This window comes from Arachis hypogaea, chromosome 19 (genome assembly GCF_003086295.3).
Source record: "Arachis hypogaea cultivar Tifrunner chromosome 19, arahy.Tifrunner.gnm2.J5K5, whole genome shotgun sequence".
NCBI classification, from domain to species: domain Eukaryota; kingdom Viridiplantae; phylum Streptophyta; class Magnoliopsida; order Fabales; family Fabaceae; genus Arachis; species Arachis hypogaea.
This window is the reverse complement of record NC_092054.1, coordinates 83,406,205-83,411,285: the sequence shown is the minus strand read 5'-3', so window position 1 is coordinate 83,411,285 and position 5,081 is coordinate 83,406,205. Positions and strand designations below refer to the sequence as shown.

The window sequence follows — 5,081 nt, the reverse complement described above, 5'->3', positions numbered from 1 at the left end:
TGAGCTTAAGCCTCAATTAGTTTCTCTGATGTAGTAGAACTGCAAGTTTCATGGACTTCCATTGGAAGATCCTCACCAGTTTTTAGCTGAATTCTTGCAAGTCTGTGATATTGTTAAGACCAATGGGATTAATCCTGAGGTCTACAGACTTATGCTTTTCCCATTTGCTGTAAGAGACAGAGCTAGGACATGGTTAGACTCACAACCTAAAGATAGCCTGAACTCTTGGGAAAAGTTGGTCAATGCTTTCTTGGCCAAATTCTTTCCACCTCAAAAATTGAGTAAGCTTAGAGTGAAAGTCTAAACCTTCAGACAAAAGGAAGGTGAATCCCTCTATGAAGCTTGTGAAAGATACAAGCAATTGATCAGAAGGTGTCCTTCTGATATGTTTTCAGAATGGAGCATCATATGTGTATTCTATGATGGTTTGTCTGAATTATCCAAGATGTCATTGGACCACTCTGCTGGAGGATCTCTTCATCTGAAGAAGACACCTACAGAAGCCTAGGAAATCATTGAAATGGTTGCAAATAACCAGTTCATGTACACTTCTGAAAGGAATCCTGTGAATAATGGGACAACTCAGAAGAAAGGAGTTCTTGAGATTGATACTCTGAATGCAATATTGGCTCAGAACAAAATATTAACTTAGCAAGTCAATATGATTTCTCAGAGTCTGTCTGGAATGCAAGCTGCAACAGGCAGTACTAAGGAAGCTTCCTCTGAAGAAGAAGCTTATGACCCTGAGAATCCTGTTTTTCGAATTTTATGCTTTATATTTTGCCTATGTTTGTGTCTTTATTACATGATCATTAGTGTCTAGTGTCTATGTCTTAAAGCTATGAATGTCCTATGAATCCATCACCTTTCTTAAATGAAAAATATTTTTAATTGTAAAAGAACTAGAAATGCATGATTTCGAATTCTATCTTGAAATTAGTTTAATTATTTTGATGTGGTGGCAATACTTTTTGTTTTCTGAATGAATGCTTGAACAGTGCATATTTTTGAATTTGTTGTTTATGAATGTTAAAATTGTTGGTTCTTGAAAGAATGATGAAAAAGCAAAAATGTTGTTGATAATCTGAAAAATCATAAAAATAATTCTTGAAGCAAGAAAAAGCAGTGAATATAAAGCTTGCGAAAAAAAATGGCGAAAAAAAAATTTAAAGAAAAACGAAAGAAAAAGAAAAAGCAAGCAGAAAAAGCCAGTAACCCTTTAAACCAAAAGGCAAGGGTAGAAAAAGGATCCAAGGCTTTGAGCATTAATGGATAGGACACAGGAATAAAATCCTGGCCTAACCGGCTAAATCAAGCTGTCCTTAACCATGTGCTTGTGGCGTGAAGGTGTCAAGTGAAAAGCTTGAGACTGAGCGGTTAAAGTCATGGTCTAAAGCAAAAAGAGTGTGCTTAAGAGCTCTGGGCACCTCTAACTGGGGACTCTAGCAAAACTGAGTCATAATCTGAAAAGGTTCACCTAGTTATGTGTCTGTGGCATTTATGTATCCGGTGGTAATACTGGAAAACAAAATGCTTAGGGTCACGGCCAAGACTCATAAAGTAGCTGTGTTCAAGAATCAACATACTGAACTAGGAAAATCAATAACACTATCTGAATTCTGAGTTCCTATAGAAGCCAATCATTCTGAACTTCAAAGGATAAAGTGAGATGCCAAAACTGTTCAGAAGCAAAAAGGCTACAAGTCTCGCTCATCTAATTGAAGCTAATCTTCATTGATAAGTTTGGAATTCATTGTATATTCTCTTCTTTTTATTTTATTTTGTTTTTAGTTGCTTGGGGACAAGCAACAATTTAAGTTTGGTGTTGTGATGAGCGGATAATTTATACCCTTTTTGGCATTGTTTTTACATAGTTTTTAGTATGATTTAATTACTTTTTATTACATTTTTATTAGTTTTTATTTAAAAATCACATTTCTGGACTTTACTATGAGTTTGTGTATTTTTCTGTGATTTCAGGTATTTTCTGGCTGAAATTGAGGGACCTGAGAAAAAATCTGATTCAGAGGCTGAAAAAGAACTGCAGATGCTGTTGGATTCTGACCTCCCTGCATTCGAAGTAGATTTTCTGGAGCTACAGAAGCCCAATTGGTGCGCTCTCAATTGCGTTGGAAAGTAGACATCCTTGGCTTTCCAGAAATATATAATAATCCATACTTTGCTTGAGGTTTGATGGCCCAAACTGGCGTTCAAAGTCAGCCTAAAATATCTTGGTTTAAAACGCCCAAACTGGCACCAGAATTGGAGTTAAACACCCAAACTGGCACCAAAGCTGGCGTTTAACTCCAAAAACAGCCTATACACGAAAAAGCTTCAATGTTCAGCCCAAGCACACACCAAGTGGTCCCCGGAAGTGGATTTCTGCACTATCTGCAATTAGTTACTCATTTTCTGTAACCATAGGCTACTAGTTTAGTATAAAAACTACTTTTAGAGATTTATTTGTAATCTTTGACATCTTCGGAACATTTTATGCTATTGTTCACGTTCAGAGGCTGGCCATACGGCCATGCCTAGAGCTTTTTCACTTATGTATTTTTTATGGTGGAGTTTCTACACCCCATAGATTAAGGTGTGGAGCTCTGCTGTTCTTCATGAATTAATACAATTACTACTGTTTTTCCGTCACTTCACACCTACTTCTTCTCCAAGATATACTCTCGTACTTAATTCAGTTAAGTCAGAAGGAAGGGGTGACCCGTGACATTCACCCAATCTTCGTTACTCGCGTAGCCAAGATCGCGTGCCTTACAACCACAAAGCGATCTACATGATGTTCAATGTAGTCATTGGACGACAGCTGGAGTATACTCTCTTGGATATCTAATACACGGACCGAGTCCGTGAGATTAGTATCTTCGTGGTATAGGCTAGAACCATTGGCAGCATTCCTGAGATCTGAAAAGTCTAAACCTTGTCTGTGGTATTCCAAGTAGGATCTGGGAAGGGATGACTGTGACGAGCTTCAAACTTGCAAATGTTGGGCACAGTGACAGTGTGCAAAAGGACAATGGTCCTATGCCGACACTAGCGATAACCGACAGATGATTAGCCGTGCGGTGACAGCACATATGGATTTGTTTTCATTCGAGAGGATCATACAACTTGCCATGGAAGGAGGTAACGCATGGTTAGAAGAAGGCAATAGGAAAGCAGAAGTTCAGAAGCAACAAAGCATCTCCAGATGCTTATCTGAAATTCCCACCAATGAATTACATAAGTATCTCTATCTTATTTTCTGTTTTATTTATATTTTAATTGTCAAACCCTTTTAACCATTTGAATCTGCCTGACTGAGATTTACAAGGATGACCATAGATTGCTTCAAGTCGACAATCTCCGTGGGATCGACTCTTACTCACGTAAGGTATTACTTGGACGACCCAGTGCACTTGCTGGTCAGTTACACAGAATTGTGAAGAAGTCTTGAAATCAAGTTCTCCCACACCAAGTTTTTGGCACTATAGCCAGGGAACGAATAATCACGATTTCGCGTACCAGTCTCAAAAATCAATACTTACTCGCAGCTTTCTATTTTTTTCATTAATGGAACAATTTCGATACCTGTTCAACGTAACGAGTAGTTCGAATGAATTTTGCTTTGATTAATCGTTCAATCTCTTCTTTAATTTTTTGATTGATATCAGGAGTAAAGCGTCGAGGTGTTTGTTTTATTGGCCTCACAAATAATTTCAATGCTAACCAATGTTCCACAAGGAAACGATCGAGACCAGACATCTCATGATAATCCCAAGCAAAATAGTCTTTGTATTTGTGTAAAAGACTCAACAATTTTGTCCGAAACTGCACATCAAGATTCTTACAAATATAAGTAAGTCGAACATCATCATCAGATCCCAGATTAATTTCTTCCAGAGGATCTTGTGACTCAAAATCTCTTGTAACATCATCACCATCAACTGAGTATTTTTCGAAATCCAAAGGCCCCAAATCATAAATTCAATCAAAAGATAAATCAATAGGCTTATTTGAAATTAAACAAACTTTATTATCAACCAGACTAATAATTGAGTCATTTTCAATACAATGTGCTTTAGCTATATCAATAGAAGCCTGACGAATAACATAACTACTAGAAACAGGAAAACAATAAGAACCTAAACCATGCCTAAATTCGATTGGAGGAATCGAATCTGATCTACTAACTGAAATATCTGAACTGAAATTCCTACATGATTTGACTTCATCAGTAGAAACATTTTTATTTTTGATAGAATGGAAACTACTGACATAATTTTTAAAATTACTAGGTAATTCAAGACAACTTTATCAGTAGCCATAAAGAGATGTCTTCGAATTATCACCTTCACAAGTTACTACTCCCAACCAGTAGGAAGGTTATCAAGCTGTAGGTGATGGAGCTTCACATTTAAACCTTCTAAAGTCAAGAAGCAACCTTCGCAATTAAAAGATTGATCACCCTGTCGACATTTAAAGGCTTTAACTTATCATTATATATTTTGAAATCGACATGCAACTGTTCAACATATAAATTCGAGTCTACTTTGATCACTTCAGGTTTTTCTTCATCTGTCCACAGAAGGACACTTTGATGAACAGTTGAAGGTACAACCCTGACACCATAGATCCAGTCGCGTCCCAACAACGCATTGTAACTAGCCTTCGATGATCTACCACAAAGATAGTATTTTGATCAGAAGATCCTACCAGTACAGCAAGAGTCACTAACCCCTTCGTAGGAGTAGATATTCTACTATAATCAGTTACAGAAATATTTGTAGGAATCAAATCATCAGGATGCTGCCCTACTTTCATTAACATTCTCTCTGGTAATAGAATTATTTCCGCTTACCTATCGATCAAAACCTTGGTTACACTAATTTCACTCATATAAGCTGTAATACATAGTAGACAAAGATGAGACCTTTGCTTTTCAGTAGGCCTCTGGAAATAACCCAACTCATCCTCAGTATGGATGAATGAGAAAACCTCCTTATCCTCTACATCATAGTCCTCATAGGATTCCTTTTATACTCCCCTAAGTATTCAGTTGGGATAATCGAAATGGTACTCACCAT

At 37.1% G+C, this 5,081-nt stretch overlaps 1 non-coding gene across 1 annotated transcript; it reads right to left on the bottom strand.

Annotated features, from left to right (window-relative positions):
• Positions 1–283: 283 nt before the first annotated feature.
• On the bottom strand, positions 284–390 carry LOC112781795 (small nucleolar RNA R71). Its single transcript, XR_003192553.1, has one exon. It is a non-coding gene; the product is annotated as a small nucleolar RNA R71 (small nucleolar RNA).
• Between the last annotated feature and the right edge of the window lie 4,691 nt (positions 391–5,081).